Source organism: Trachypithecus francoisi, unplaced genomic scaffold (genome assembly GCF_009764315.1).
Source record: "Trachypithecus francoisi isolate TF-2019V2 unplaced genomic scaffold, Tfra_2.0 Lachesis_group0, whole genome shotgun sequence".
Classification (NCBI taxonomy): domain Eukaryota; kingdom Metazoa; phylum Chordata; class Mammalia; order Primates; family Cercopithecidae; genus Trachypithecus; species Trachypithecus francoisi.
This window is the reverse complement of record NW_022681453.1, coordinates 165,675,791-165,692,072: the sequence shown is the minus strand read 5'-3', so window position 1 is coordinate 165,692,072 and position 16,282 is coordinate 165,675,791. Positions and strand designations below refer to the sequence as shown.

The 16,282-nt window shown below is 36.3% G+C and overlaps 1 protein-coding gene across 13 annotated transcripts in view; it reads left to right on the top strand.

The window, feature by feature from the left end:
• TBC1D5 (TBC1 domain family member 5) overlaps positions 1 to 16,282 on the top strand; it is a 591,323-nt gene that overhangs the window by 485,811 nt on the left and 89,230 nt on the right. The window lies entirely within an intron of this gene.

Below are 16,282 nucleotides of genomic sequence, written 5' to 3'. Positions count from 1 at the left end.
ACATGAATTTCACATCCCTCTCTCTGCATGTGGTTGAAAAAAATCTGCATGTAAGTGTTCCTGCGCAATTCAAACCTGTGATGTTCAAGGGTTAAGTATACTGCTATATGCAATAACATACATGCATCTCATAAACGTTATGCTGAACAAAAAACACTAGTCAGAGAAGAGTGAATATTGTATTGTTCCATGTATATGAAACTCAAGAACGGGCAACTAGCATGTGGCGTTAGAAATCAGAAAGTAGCTACCTCAGGATGACGGTTTGGAATTGACTCTAAAGGGACACGAAGGAATTTGTGAGTAAAAGAAATGTTCATTCTAGGTGTATTATTTGGGATGGTGGTTATACAGGTATACACAAGTGTCAGAACTCATCAGACTGAACATTTAAGATCTGTATATTATATATAAATTATGCCTAAGTTTTGTTTTATAAAAAGAAAAAGATGTATTTGCTCTGGACTAGACAGGAGACAGTGTTACTATTTTACCTAAATTGGTTAAGAATTAACAACTTCTTCAGAAAGAGCACTTTAGATATAGATGATTTTACACCACAAACGCTTAGTTATTTGAATACAAAAAAAATCATAAAGTTGCATTTATATAGCCATCAGTGTCCTTTCAAATTCTGATCAACAAATTACGAATATTGATAGCCATGGACTCCTTGGCTTCATGGCTTGGAGAACATTATTAGCATATTATTTCTTTACTGTAATTTAGCAATAAAACATCTGAAAAAATACTGTCATTATGTAACTAAATAGAATTAAGCCTTTAAAAAATCTTGCTGACCATATAAAATGGAAGTTATTCAGGAGAATCTTATAATGCTTTTTAGGTTTCAAAACAGTATGTATTTATTCAATCATTAAACTAAATATTTATTGAATACTATACACAGTGCCAGACACTGTGCTAGGCCCTGGGAATATGATGATTCTAAGACCCACACCCTGACATCAAGGATGTTTAGACTTACGTAAGATACCACTCTTAGGCATATGGGTTACTCCACAATTGAAGCTAACAAGTATTCATTCATTTCACAAATACTTTAATTTCTTCTCTGTGCCAGATATTGAGAGAACATCAGTGAAAAAGATAGATGTGGTGCCTGTTCTCACAGAGCTCAGATTCTAGTATAAGATTATAGTCATTGGAAGAATCTTTGTGCACCCTGGGAAACTGCACTTTTCCAGGACATTCTGCTTAGGCCAGCCCCTGAGAGGAGCACTCCGAAGCTGAGGCACATCCTGATCCCTGGTAGAGATGGGAAATTGTTGGCTGCTAGGCTTTCTTGCGGTAAAATAGTTACCATTACTCCATAGATGCATGAAATCCTACTGAGGAATGTGGATACATCTTAAATGCCCAGGAAACCCTCCTAATAAGAATCGTCTTTCCCTAGATCCTGGCTTCCTCTTATATGTCAGGCAGGGGTCCTGACTAGCAGCCTTCTACAGAGGACCTACATGCCAGAATTAAAATTTTGGAATCTTTCATCATCAATATCAATGAAGTTACTAGGCTCTGTCAGGGGGCAGAGGAAAACTGGGAGAGTTAGCACAGAGAATGTTATTTCTGATCTGCTGGAGTGAGAGATCAAAGAACTAATCTTGGTTTCTTCCATCTCTGTTAAGGCCTAATATAATCAGATGAAATACCTGATTTTGGTTGTATAAAATTGCTTAAGCAAGTTAAAAGACCTATAGCTGTGGAGTCTGTAAAAAGCCATCACTAGATAAAGTGACATACTCTTGAGGCAGTACTGACAGCTCAGCTACCATTTATTTCATCACCTCTTCATAAGAGAAAGAATTACACATTTTGAAAAATTGTGTTGTGTCATTTTCAAAACAGAAAATCCATGAATGTTCTGGAATAAAGAAAATATGAGATTCTACTCTTAGCATAGGAGATTGCAGACTTTAAAAAATATGAAGTTCTGTTCTGTGACTATTCAATTGAGCATTTCAGTAGTCACAGATCCTCAAATAAGTTAGATAGATCTTTCTGAAGACTGGTCACAATTTAAATGTACTTTTTTAATAGCAGCAATTTCTGGTTATTTAAGGACAAAATTGGAATAAGATCTTAGTGTTAAACTGTCATTCCAAGCTTTTTGAATGAATAAGAAAATGTCAATTCCCATTTTTAAAAAGAAATGTGCAAGTAAGTTAAATCAGAGCACAGTGAATATTATCCGTACACGTAATGGAAAATCTATCACTAAAATACCTAGGCAGTTGCTTTTAAAGACTTAATTATAGCAATCCATGGTGAAGCAGAGAAGAGAAATCAGGCTTCTTGATTTTTAGAGATATTCTTATCCATGAAATCACATGTCATCTTTGCATCCTCTTTCCTTATTTGGATACGCAACACAAATAAAATCCCATTGCCACAGATGTAGCAGGTATTAGCCCCCTGCTTTCCATGGGTGTGCCTATCCCTTGTCTAATCTCTACTTCCTAATGGCTTCTGGTCGGGGGCTGGGGTTCCCATGAGTATATATATTCCCTCTAGATCATCATTACTTCTCCTCTTGCATGATAGCCCCAATGCACCAGCTCTTTAATAGCCTCCAAACAGCAAAGAAAATAGTAGCAAGGCCAATTATGGCTAAAGAGCCAAGCCTGGTGAAAGCATCGTAGGCCTTAAATAGCTAAACAGGAACTTTATCAATGGTTCCACAGCTACAGTGGTTTTTTTTTTTACCACAGATAAAAGAGTGGACCATGATGAACAAATCACCAGAGAATAATATGGGTTATAAGGGTTGCATAGAGAAGTGGAAGAACTCTTTGGTAAGATTATCAAGCTTGTTTCCATTCATACTCCCTCACTGGTGACTAAGGGAATCCACGGATTTTTACCAGTGCTTGCTTATTAATTATTAACTTGCTAATAGAAAAGGTGCTAATAAGAAAGGTGAAACTTCTTGTTGCTTCAATTTTCATGTATTTGACTAATTGTGGATTTGAACTGCCTTGTAAATGTTTATTTGTGCTGTTTGCAATTCTTGCATGTAGTGCCAACAAGACAAACATTGAGTTTATATTTTAATGCAAGAAACAATCAAAATATACCACAATAATTTTTAAAGCTAAAAATAACATCAGGAAGTGAGAATTTCTATAAAAAACACAAAACTAATAACAAAGCAAGGAGACAGAGTAAAGGAGTTCGTTGTTTTAAATAAAGTAGTCAAAGTGAGTGTCTCTGAAAAGATACTATTTGAACAGAGACTGAAGAGTGAGTGTGCCACATGGATTCTTGGGGAAGAACATTTCCCGTTATAGGGAAATGCAAGTAAAAGCTTCTGAAGTGGAAAAATGATTCTGTGCTTGAGGAATAGTCAGCAGGCCAGTATGGCTAGAGCCCAGTGAACAGGCGAGGGTGGTAGCAAATGACATTGGTAGTAAATGAGGTTGGAGAGAGAGTAGGAGGCTAGATCATGTAGGGCTTGCCTTACAGGCCATTGAAAAGGCTTATGGTTTTATCCTAAGATTTTTGGGAATTCACCAAAGGGCTCTGAATGGTGGAATGATATGATCTGACTTAAATTAATCTGACTGCTGTGTGGAAAATAGTCTATAAGGAGGAGAGGAAACAGAGACTAGTTAGGAGGTGAGCAGCAAGATTAGCAATGATAAGGTAACATGGTATTGACAGCGCAGAAAGAGAAAAGTGATTTGTTTTAGTATATATTTTGACTAGCATTTGCTGATGGACTCGATATGTAATGTAAGAGAAAAACAGGAGTCAAGGGCAATTCTAACTGAATTGCACTGGGTAACTGGGTATTATTACAAGCACACTTCATTTTATTGCATTTTTTACATATTGAAGGTTTGTAGCAACCCTGCACTGAGCAAGTCCATCAGCACTGTTTTTTCAATAGCATGTGCTCACTTTGTCATATTTTGGTAATTCGAGCACTATTTCATACATGTTCATTATTATACCCGTTATGATGATCTGTAATTAGTGACCTTTGATGTTAATCTTATCATCGTTTTGGGGCACCGTGAACTGTACCCATATAAGACAGCCAATTTAATCAATAAATATGTGTGTGTTCTGACTGCTCCACCAACTGGCTCTTTCCTCATCTTTCTCCCTTTCCTTGGGCCTCCCTATTCCTTCAGACTTGGTAATATTGAAATTAGGCTGTATTAGGCCATTTTTGTGTTGCTATAAATACCTGAGGCTGGGTAACTTATAAAGAAAAGATGTTTAATTGGCTGACAGTTCTTCAGGCTGTACAAGCCTGGTGCCAGCATCTGCTGGGCTTCTAGGGAGGACTCAGGGAGTTTTACTCTTGATCGAAGGGGGAGCAGGCAGGCATGTCCAGCAAGAGAAGAAGGGGCAGGTCCTACACATTTTTGAACAACCAGATCTCGTGTGAACTCAGAACAAGAGCTCACTTATCACCAAGGGGATGGCACCAAGCCATTCATAAGGGATACACCCCCATAATCCAGACACCTCTCACTAGGCCCCACCGTCGACACTGGAGGCCACATTTCAACATGAGATTTGGAGGGAAAACACATTCAAACCAATTAATAACCCTATAATAGCTTCTAAGTATTCAAGTGAAAGGAAGAGTTACACATCTCTCACTTTATATCAAAAATTGGAAATGTTGAAGCTTAGTTAGGAAGGCATGTCAGAAGCTGAAATGGGTCAAAAGCTAGGTCTCTTGTACCAAACAACCAAATCATGAAAGCAAAGGAAAAGTTTTTGAAGGAAATTAAAAGTGCTACTCCAGTGGACACATGAATGATAAGAAAATAAACAGCCTTACTGCTGATATGAAGAAAGTTTGAGTGGTCTGGATAGGCAATCAGATGAGTCGCAACATTCCCTTATGCCAAAGCCTAATCTAGAGCAAGGCCCTAACTCTTCAATTCTGTAAAGGCAGAGAGGGGTGAGGAAGCTGCAGAAGAAAAGTTGGAAGCTAGCAGAGACTGATTAAGGAGATTTAAGGAAAGAAGTTGTCTCCGTAACATTAAAGTACAAGGTGAAGCAGTGAGTACTGATATAGGAACTGCAGCAAGTTATCCAGAAGATGTAGCTATGATAATTGATAAAGGGGGCTGGCTACACTGAACACCAGATTTTCAGTGTAGATGAAGCAGCCTTCTACTGGAAGATGCTACAAAGGACTTCCATAGCCAGAGAGGAGGATCAGTGCCTGGCTTCAAAATTTCAAAGGGCAAGCTGTCTCTCTCTGTCACTGTTGAGACCTACCGTTCAGAAAAAAATATTCCTTTCAAAATACTACTTCTCACTAACAATGCACCTGGTCACCCAAGAGCTTGCACCCAAGTATTAATCAAGGAGATTAATGTTATTTTCATGCCTGCTGATACAGTATCTGTTCTGCAGCTCACAGATCAAGGAGTAATTTTGACTCACAAGCCTTATTATTTAAGAAATACATTTAATAAGGCTATAGCTGCCATAGATAGTGCTTCCTCTGATGGTTCTGGGCAAAGTAAATTGAAAACCATCTGAAAAGGATTTACCATTCTGGATGCCATTAAGAACATTCATGATTCACGGGAGGATGTCAAAATATCAACATTAACAAGAGTTTGAAAGAAGTTGATTTTAGAAGAAGTTGATTTCAACCCTCATCTTGGAGGGATTCAAGACGTCAGGCTGGGCGTGGTGGCTCACGCCTGTAATCCCAGCACTTGGGGAGGTGGAGGCAAGTGGATCACCTGAGGTCAGGAGTTCGAGACCAGCGTGGCCAAAAATACAAAAATTAGGTGGGTGTGGTGGCGGACGCCTGTAGTCCCAGCTGCTCGCAAGGCCGAGGCAGGAGAATCGCTTGAACCCGGGAGGCGGAGGTTGCAGTGAGCAGAGATTGCGCCACCACACTGCAGCCTGGGCGACAGAGTGAGACTCTGTCAAAAAAAAAAAAAAAAAAAAGACATCAATGGAGGAAGTAACCGCATTGGGTGAAAATAGCAAAGGAACTAGAATTAGAAGTGGAGCATAAAGTTGTGGCCAAATTGCTGCAGTCTCATGATAAAACTGTAATGAATGAGGAGAGTTCTTACAGATGAGTAAAGTGGTTTCTTAAGACGGAGTCTACTCCTGGTAAATATGCTATGAACATTGTTGAAATGACAGCAAACCGTTTAAAATATTACATAAGCCTGGTTGATAAACCAGCAGTAGAGTTTCAAAGGATTGACTCCAATTTTAAAGAAGTTCTACTGTGGGTAAAATGCTATCAAATAGCATCACATGCTATTGAGAAACCTTTCTTTAAAGGAAGAGTCAGTCAGTGCGGCCAACTTCATTGCTGTCTTATTTTAAGAAATTGCCACAGCCACCCCAGCATTCAGGAACTATCACCCTAATTATTTACAAGCCATCAGCATTGAGACAAGACCCTCCACCAGCAAAAAGCTTAAGACTGACTAAAGGCTCAGCTGATCATTGGCATCTTTTGACAACAAAGTATTTTTTAATTAGGATGTTTAATTTTTTTTTTAGACATAATGCTATTGCACACTGAATAGACTGCTATATAATGTAAACAGAACTTTTATAGTTACTGGGAAACCAAAAAATTTGTGTAATTCACTACTGTGATACTTGCTTCATTACAGTGGTTTAGAACAGAACTCATAATAACTCTGAGGTATGCCTGTACAAACTTTCAGTTGTCCTCTCCCAGTGGAGTGCTTAATTCTCCCAGCAAGATGTACAACACATGCAAAGTGTTGCCAAGTAGGGCTGCTCACCTAAGCCTTGGTGTCCCTCGGGATTTTTTATTGGGAGTCAGTCATGTAGGCATGGAGAGGTCAGACTGATACAGTGTGACCCAGGACCCAGATGAACAAAAACGGGTGTTTACCATAAATCCCATGGTTAGTGTAAACGATTTGATGTGACCCAAGGCCCAGATATACAAAGACGCTCTTATCAGGCAGGATATTCCAAAGGCTTATAGGTTATCTCCCAGGAATCAGTCAAGGGCCAGTCCTTGAAAGTTACAGGCTTTGGGTAGCACAGGTATGCTGAGTTAACCCTTCACGGTACAGTCAAAGATACTCTCTTGTTTTCATCTAAAAGTTGTAAGGTTCTACCATTTGAATTTAAATTTATGATCCACCTCAAATTAATTTTTGTGTGTAGAATGAGGTAAAGATTAAGGTTCATCTTTTGAAAGATAGATATCCAGCTGTTGAGCATCATTTGTTAAAAAGTCTTTCCTTTCTCCACTGAATTAAATAGGATCCTTGGTTGAAAATCAACTGGCCATATATGTGTGATCCATTTCTGCACTCTGTTTTTTCTCTAGTAACATACTGGCTTAATTATATAACTTTATAGCAAGTCTTGATTTTAAGTAGGCTGAGTCCTCCAACTTTGTTCTTTTTTATTATTTTCGCTATTCTAGTTCCTTTGCATTTTCATATAAATTTTACAATCAACTTTCCAATTTCTATAAAAATTATTGGGATTTTGATTGGAGTTACATTTAATATGTATAACAATTTAGAAAGAACTGATACTTAAACATTATTGAATTATCTAATCCATGAACACGGGCTATCTCATCCTTTAGTTAGGTTGTCTTTAACTTCTCAAAAGTGTTTTATAGTTTTTTTTAATTAAGAAAAAAATGTATTCCTCTGTTTTTCTACATCTAATCTGTTCCTTTCTATGCCTGCATTTTAAAATGTAACTGTTTAATTTTGCAGACTCAAATGTTTCTTTATATTTTATTGGCTTCTGTACCCCTACCTTCAAACCGTAACAGTTAATTCTTAGTATATGTTTACTGCAGCTGCATTTTTTTAAATTATGAAGACATATAGTGATTCTCAAAGTGGGAAAAGAGAGGTGAAGAGGGCAAAAACTTCCCAACGTGTGAACATTTCAGGATTATATTCTCTTCCCTTCTCATGTATTTCTGGCTTAGGCCAGAAAATCCCTAACGCTCTAGAGATTCTGCTAGTGTGAACCATGGTTATTTATGGGAATGATTTTGTATCCCTCAGGTACAGGTAAGAAAATAAATTAGTTCAAAACTATCACTCTCAAAATAGAAATCGCAGTATCTCTTCCCACTACATTAAATGTTTTTATGGTAGAAAAAAGTATAGGTAGAACAATTTGAAAAAATGATAGAAAGAAATATGTTTCCCTTGAAATTCAACTCTTAAGGAGTAAGTACTGACAAGCTAACCTTCATCATTTAGTTTTAATAAAGATCTTTAAGAATCTAGAGTTCCTTGAGATGAGGAGTGAGTTTACTTTCTAAAGTAACAAACCTTACAGTATGGCAAGCAAATAAAAATTAGATATAGAAGTCTTTCATTGAAGTAAAATTTGAAACATTCAACTTCAAAATTAAAGAATTAAGAACTTTAGAAACATTCCTATTACAGAATTCAAAACCTTCAGCTTATAGATTTTTTGAGACTAGGTCTTGCTCTGTTGCCCAGACTGGAGTGCACTAGTGTGATCACAGCTCACTACAGCCTCGACCTCCCAGGCTTAAGCAGTGCTCCCACCTTAGCCCCTCAAGTAGCTGGGGCTACGGGTGCACACCACCATGGCTGGCTTTTTTTTTTTTTTTTTCTCCGTAGAGACAGGGTCTCACTATATCGCCCAGGCTGGTCTTGAACTTCTGGGCTTAAGCAGTTGTCCTTCCTTGGCCTTCCAGAGTACTGGGATTACAGGTGTGAGCCACCACACCTGGCCTCTAACTTACAGAATTTTTAAATAGAAGTATATCCTGATTATTACCTTAGATGTTAGAATCATCTTGAAAGTATTATGTTGCAACTCTGATGCATGTTTTAAGTTTCCAAATAGATTGATATCTATAAGCATGGAATAAATACATATAAACCATAATCCACTCAGCAGATAAATAATGACAGAGTTAGGAGTATACAGAGGTGCAAAGAGAATATTGTTTCTTTCTCCAAACCAGAGATACATAGATATATGTTTAGTGGCATCAATTTATTTTTTCCAAGTATCCCACTACATTAAATGTTTTTATGGTAGAAAAAAGTATAGGTAGAACAATTTGAAAAAATGATAGAAAGAAATATGTTTCCCTTGAAATTCAACTCTTAAGGAGTAAGTACTGACAAGCTAACCTTCATCATTTAGTTTTAATAAAGATCTTTAAGAATCTAGAGTTCCTTGAGATGAGGAGTGAGTTTACTTTCTAAAGTAACAAACCTTACAGTATGGCAAGCAAATAAAAATTAGATATAGAAGTCTTTCATTGAAGTAAAATTTGAAACATTCAACTTCAAAATTAAAGAATTAAGAACTTTAGAAACATTCCTATTACAGAATTCAAAACCTTCAGCTTATAGATTTTTTGAGACTAGGTCTTGCTCTGTTGCCCAGACTGGAGTGCACTAGTGTGATCACAGCTCACTACAGCCTCGACCTCCCAGGCTTAAGCAGTGCTCCCACCTTAGCCCCTCAAGTAGCTGGGGCTACGGGTGCACACCACCATGGCTGGCTTTTTTTTTTTTTTTTTCTCCGTAGAGACAGGGTCTCACTATATCGCCCAGGCTGGTCTTGAACTTCTGGGCTTAAGCAGTTGTCCTTCCTTGGCCTTCCAGAGTACTGGGATTACAGGTGTGAGCCACCACACCTGGCCTCTAACTTACAGAATTTTTAAATAGAAGTATATCCTGATTATTACCTTAGATGTTAGAATCATCTTGAAAGTATTATGTTGCAACTCTGATGCATGTTTTAAGTTTCCAAATAGATTGATATCTATAAGCATGGAATAAATACATATAAACCATAATCCACTCAGCAGATAAATAATGACAGAGTTAGGAGTATACAGAGGTGCAAAGAGAATATTGTTTCTTTCTCCAAACCAGAGATACATAGATATATGTTTAGTGGCATCAATTTATTTTTTCCAAGTATCCCACTACATTAAATGTTTTTATGGTAGAAAAAAGTATAGGTAGAACAATTTGAGAAAATGATAGAAAGAAAATGAGACTATGAAAGAAAGAAGGGGAGAGAACAGAAAAGAAAGTTCTTGGAAGGAAGATAAAGAGGAGGAAAGAAGGGCAGAAGGAATGGAATGGAAACTGAAGGTGAATCTAAGGACACAGGGCACGTAGGCACTTTCATTTGGAGATGGGGTTTGACTGACATTTCTCAAGGTCCTATACTAGTATACAAGCCTGTTATTTGGTCCTTTTATCTGAGTGATGTGATAAATGTAACAATAGATGCCATTTGGCACTGCAGATCATAAACTCTTAGAGTTGGAAAGGGGCTTTCCTTTAATACTGTCTCTCAGGCATGCCAGGACTAGGACTAGGACTGGGCTGTGTATCTAAAGATTATTTTTCTGGGAGGCCGAGGTGGGCAGATCATGAGATCAGGAGATCGGGACCATCCTGGCTAACACGGTGAAACCTTGTTTCTACTAAAAAAGTACAAAAAAATTAGCCTGGCGTGATGGCGGGCGCCTGTAGTCCCATCTACTCGGGAGGCTGAGGCAGGAGAATGGCATGAACCCGGGAGGTGGAACTTGCGGTGAGCCGAGACGGCGCCACTGCACTCCAGCCTGGGCGACAGAGCGCGACTGTCTCAAAAAAAAAAATTATTTTTCAATCTCTACTTCTACAGTTCTAGGATTGGAGCCCTTACTTTTGTAAATGAAGCCTGTTTTATCACCAGATAAGAGTTCCTGTGTCATAGCTTTTGTAACTCACTCTTTTAACTTTTGTAACTCATCTCATTTCTAAGCCACACCAAAAATGGGCTGCTTTCCCTCATGGCATCCCTCACTGTGTTGTATGTAAGACTTACTCCTCAGGTTTTGCAGTCATTCCTCTTCCAGCACAGTTTTCAGCTTCTCTACTGTTCCACTCTATTTATAAACACAACTCAGTTTTTTCAGAAATTAATTCATTACCAAAGCTGATTGCCAAAGTTATACAGTATCTTCTGCAGTGTGAGGACTCATCTAGTATTAATGCAGTCCAAGGATCATAGTTTTCTTCATTGTCATCACTGTGAACTCATATTAGTCTTGTCAGCCAAACCAAACCCAATCAAAACATTAATGTTTGGGAGTTTTGAATTTTTAAAAAATTTAAACTCATGTTATCCATGCCTTCTTGTTCTGTCTGTAATGTGCAGTTATAAAAAGTTTTAAAATAGTTGCATGAGCTTTTGTTTATCTTTGTTAAATTTTGTTTAATCTTTCATGCTAGCCTGTTGAGATTATTTTAAATTGCAAATTTTTTAGTCCTTTTTTCTTTTTGCTCTTACTACTGTTTTTAATTTATACACAATAATTGTACACATTTTGGAGGTAGAGTGTGCTGTATCATACATGGATACAATATGTGATGATCAAATCAGAATAATTAGTATATCTGTCACCTCAAACATTTATCATTTACTTTATGTTGAAAACATTTAAAAATTTGATTCTTTTATTTGATATATTGGGTGTCTCTTTAGCCTTTGGTCTGAAATTCAATAAGCACATATTTTCATTCTTCTATTCACAAAGTTGTAGAATGTTCAATCTAAAAAGTACCTAAAATATCATAAAATTCCGCTCCCTTATTTTAGGATGAGGAAACTTGGGTTCAGACGGGATAAATAACTCTCTCGTGGTTACACAACTCATTAACAGAAAATTATGACCATCCTAAAAGATGGATTGGTAGCAAGTCTGTGAACCAAGACTGAGACACATATAATCACCAGTAATACTTGGTGGGTGCTAGAATATTGAACAATATGCTTGGGGTACAATTGTCCCACTATATCTGAACATGCATTATTCTCCATTATTTCCACAGGTACTGACATATCTTAACAAAATCTAACAGACCTTTCACACTGTCAGATGAAGAAGTAAAGTTGCCTTGGAATGACTTTTTAGTGAACCATACTGTCTACTTGTAATACAAGATATTCATTTCTAAGTAATGAGTAAAATTTTTTATATACATCAGTTTATTTTCTAGTTTCTCCTTTCCATAGTCTTTTTGAAAAATCAAAACATTTTCCCACTTCCATTCATCCAATATTTCTGTTTTATTCAATAAATCAAAATAAGTAATATATTTAAATGCAAACAAACTCAGCCATCTGAAATTTTTAATTGTACCTAAATAACAAATGAGCCAACAAGGCTATTTAGAAAATGAGAGAAAACTTTCATGCTATTGTTAAAACCAAGCGTATGTGTAGCTTTAAATGCTTTTATTGGAAGAGAGGGAGAATAAAGGATGAATAATTGAATGAATGAACGGAAGTATTCAACCTTGGAAAACACAAGGAAAAGAAATAACAAAAAAATATATAAATTAGAATATAGAGAAAAATTATTTGAAATAAATTGAAGTGATTCTTTCACGAAAGTATAGCTAAGCATCTAATAAGATTTTATTGCAGAAAAAGTGAAATAAACAAATATTAGATATTATCAAATCTAAAAAATAAATATAGAGGAAGAAAGGAGATAAACTAGAATATTGTAAATACTTAGATCCAGGAGGGAAAAGGTTGTGGAGAATTTTTATAGAGGTGATAATGTGATGATGGTTTTTTAAAAGCTTCAGAAAGTTTATAGAAATGTTATAAAAACAGGCCATGACTGGCAACTACGAAGGCGTTGGAGGCCCTAGAAGCTCTTGCAGTAGAGTGCGGGTCAGAAAGCCAGGCTGCAAGACATCAAGTAGGCAATAAACGTCTAGGAAGAGATAGCTAAAATCACCTGTTTCATTCACAGTGTAGCCTGGGATTTCTTCACCTGCTTGTTAGGAACCAAAAATAGAAATTAATGCAAAACTTACTTTTTAAATATGTTATATTTGATTATTTTAAAGTTGGAATATCAGACACTGTGTTGGTCTTAACAACATTTTATGAGGTAATTCGTAGTTTTGTTTTTTTAACATTTATATCCTAGTATACTTGCAACTTTGTCCTATAGATGCCCATGCAGTATGATGGCATGAATTAACACAACACAGAAATTGAGATCAGTTGACTGTGTTCTCTGCTAATTTTTGTATAGTAATGCTTCTCATTAGAAGAGAAACCAGTGTTTAAAAACTGAAGATAAGCTCAACAGTGAACTCAGGTCAGAATAGGGTGCTGGTACAGGTATTTCGAGGAGATGCTTGGATCTTCAGAAAGTTCACCTATTGGTACTGACTGAACTTGTTAAATGAGATTGTGCCAAAAGTAAGTTCCTGGCAGAATTTTAAAATAATCTCTCCTAAACAGTATTATTTTTAATAACAGTAGATAGACAATAGTAATGAAAGACTTCAATTATACAAAATTGGTTACTCATTAGATTTGCTATTCAATGTCTTGTTAACTCCAAATTCCTCTTCCTGTTTATTATTCAACACTATTAACACATTGCACTCCATCTTTAATCTAATCTAATCTAATCTAATCCCGCTGTCCATCAGATCTCTGACAACTACATTAATTTTCATTAATTTAGCACACATGATTTAGTCATACACATCACAGCCATTAATAATTGTTGGAAGTTGTTTAATATTTCATATGAAGAATTCTACTGCTCATATTTCAGTTCTAAATTAGATAACTTTGGTATAAAAACTGTTATGCCTAGAAAAACAGACAAGCTCTGGACAGATTGCTTTCTCTGTATGACTTACAATTGCTTATATCCGGAAGACACATAATCACCTTCAATTGTTGTTTTGAAAAAAAAAAAATTCTTCTAGAAGCTGTGGGTACTGAATGAGGGAGAACATGGTTAAAAACAAAACAAAACAAAATGTTCAAAAAAAGAAAACAGTGCTCATCCCCTTTTAAGAGCTATTCACATGAAAAATTGCTCCTCATAAACTTGATCTATATGTTTTTCATGGTTATTAGTAGTAATGAAGATGCATTAACCATATTCTCTTGATAATGCTCCAGCACTTTCTTAGTACTTTTATCAACATATAAATTTTACAACTGGCAATATGGGAATTCTGACTAGTACATTTTTGTGTATAAGAAAGGGTAACAACATTATAACTTCTTCATATCTGGGAATTATGAATCCTGACTTGCAAACAAGCAAAACTAAAATGCAGCAGAACTTCAGTACCATGATAGCTTTTCTTTATACTGTCACTCACAGGAAATGGGAATGTATGCAGGCTGCTGAGTGGAATATAATGCCAGAGGTGAATGCCTAGTTAATCCAGAATTTATGAGTTTTTTTCATTTCATTCATTCTTTTTTCTCAATAAGCATACATTGAGTGCCTTCTCTGTTGCCAACCTATGGTAAATGTAAATTAAGAATGCTCTACTTCACTAGGAAGCATTTAAAAAATGAAAGTAAGTGGTGCATAATCACTTTATATCCTTATCTCCATTAGGAAACATTATTTTAAATAATTTTTAGAAGGACATTTAAATAGCTCAATTCCTTAAAGATGAAACTTGATGCCAAAGGAACCATTTGAAATTTTTTTCACATTTCATTGAGTTATAATGAATAGATCTTTCTTTTATAAAGCTGAATTTCATATTTTAAATTTGATTTGTCCTACCTCCAAAGCAATGTAAGTCTCTAATACCTAGCCCATAACATTAGCTAGTAACAGAGAAAACTTTATGGAAGGAAGAAGTCTAGTGTTCTTTCCTTTTTATTATAGAACTATGGATCTGTTCTGTTTTACAGCAACATCTAGTAGTGCAAGGATATAGCTGTCATATTAAAAGTAGAATTGCCATGTAAGTGCTGACAGCTAGATCTGGGAGAAAGAAATTATAATAAAAATCAAGTTAATTAAAATCAAATAAGTAGATCTCTTAAAGTTGATTTTCAATTTTCCATTTTTATGAAAAAAGCAAAATGTGAGCTATTTCATTTATATTAATGATTTGGGCAATAAAAACACAAACTTCAATATTGTCATGGAGCTGGACTCCCCTTTACAACTAAAATCGTCTGTAATCATAACTGGTCTTCAAGATAATAGCCCTGAGATACTGCAGGATTCTGAGTCATTTGGGAATTGTTCATCTAACAAATGTTAACTTGGTGCCCTCTATTTGCCAGGCACAGTTATAATACAGGTGCTGGCCACGAGACAAAATTTGAGAGAGAGAGTAGTGGTTAAGGGAGTCGATAGCTGCTGAGAGCTAGAGTCAAATAAGAATAGACCTTTGGATCTGCAATGTGAAGTCATTGGTGACCTTGAGGAATGGCTTTAGGGCAATGGCACAGCTGGAGCTTAGTGGACCAAAGACTGAGGAAGCAGAAGCTTCCTTAATATACCTTGAAAAAACATGTTATAAGTAAAGAAAGAAATGGGATGGTAACTTGAAGGGAACAAGGGTTCAGTAGAGAATTTAGTATACATATACATATACTCACCATGGTTGTATGCTAATGGAAATGATATAGTAAAGAAGGAGAAAATGATGATGCAGGAGAGGAGGATGCAGGAATAACAATCTCTGAAGGTCAGAGGAGATGGGATTCAAAGCACAAATCGAGAGTCTGATCTTCCACTGTGGCAGGTGAAAAGATGGACTATGGGTAGATGCTGCTACCATTTAACAAATATTATTGATAAAGTACCTATGATGTACCAGACAATGGCAATATAATAGTTAACAAAAGAGACAAAAATTCTTGCCCTCATGAAACTTGTATTTGAATGGGAATTGGAAGAGGTGAACAAATGATAACCAAATAAATACATGAAATATATAGTATGTCAGATGATGAAAAGTACTATCGAGGAAAATAAATCAGGTAAGTGGAGAAGGAGGATACGAAGCGCTGGGGCAGAGAATAAGGATAGATTACAGTTGCAGAGAACTGGGCACTTGACATAACTTTTAGGAATTTACTTCATGACTGTCAGACACATTTATTTTCAAAATCATGTTAAATTTGGCCTAGTACCCATGTGCCAGGGCTGGTGAGAAATCTATTCTTAGCTTTGTTTCATAGATGCCCCTCCTGTGAGGACCCCAGGACTTGCCTAGCCTCTCCTTTATAGTCCAATCACAGGTTTTAAGCATATATTTATTTATGTGGTTATTTGATTAATATATTCTTCTGTACTAGACTAGAAGCTCCAGGAAGGGAACAGTGTCTATTTTGGGCAATTATATTCTCATAACCCAGCAGTGTTGGCTCTATTTGTTGAATGAATGAATGAAAAGTAAATAAGACTGTTTTCCATAAGCTATGTTTTTAAGAATCTCATTATTTT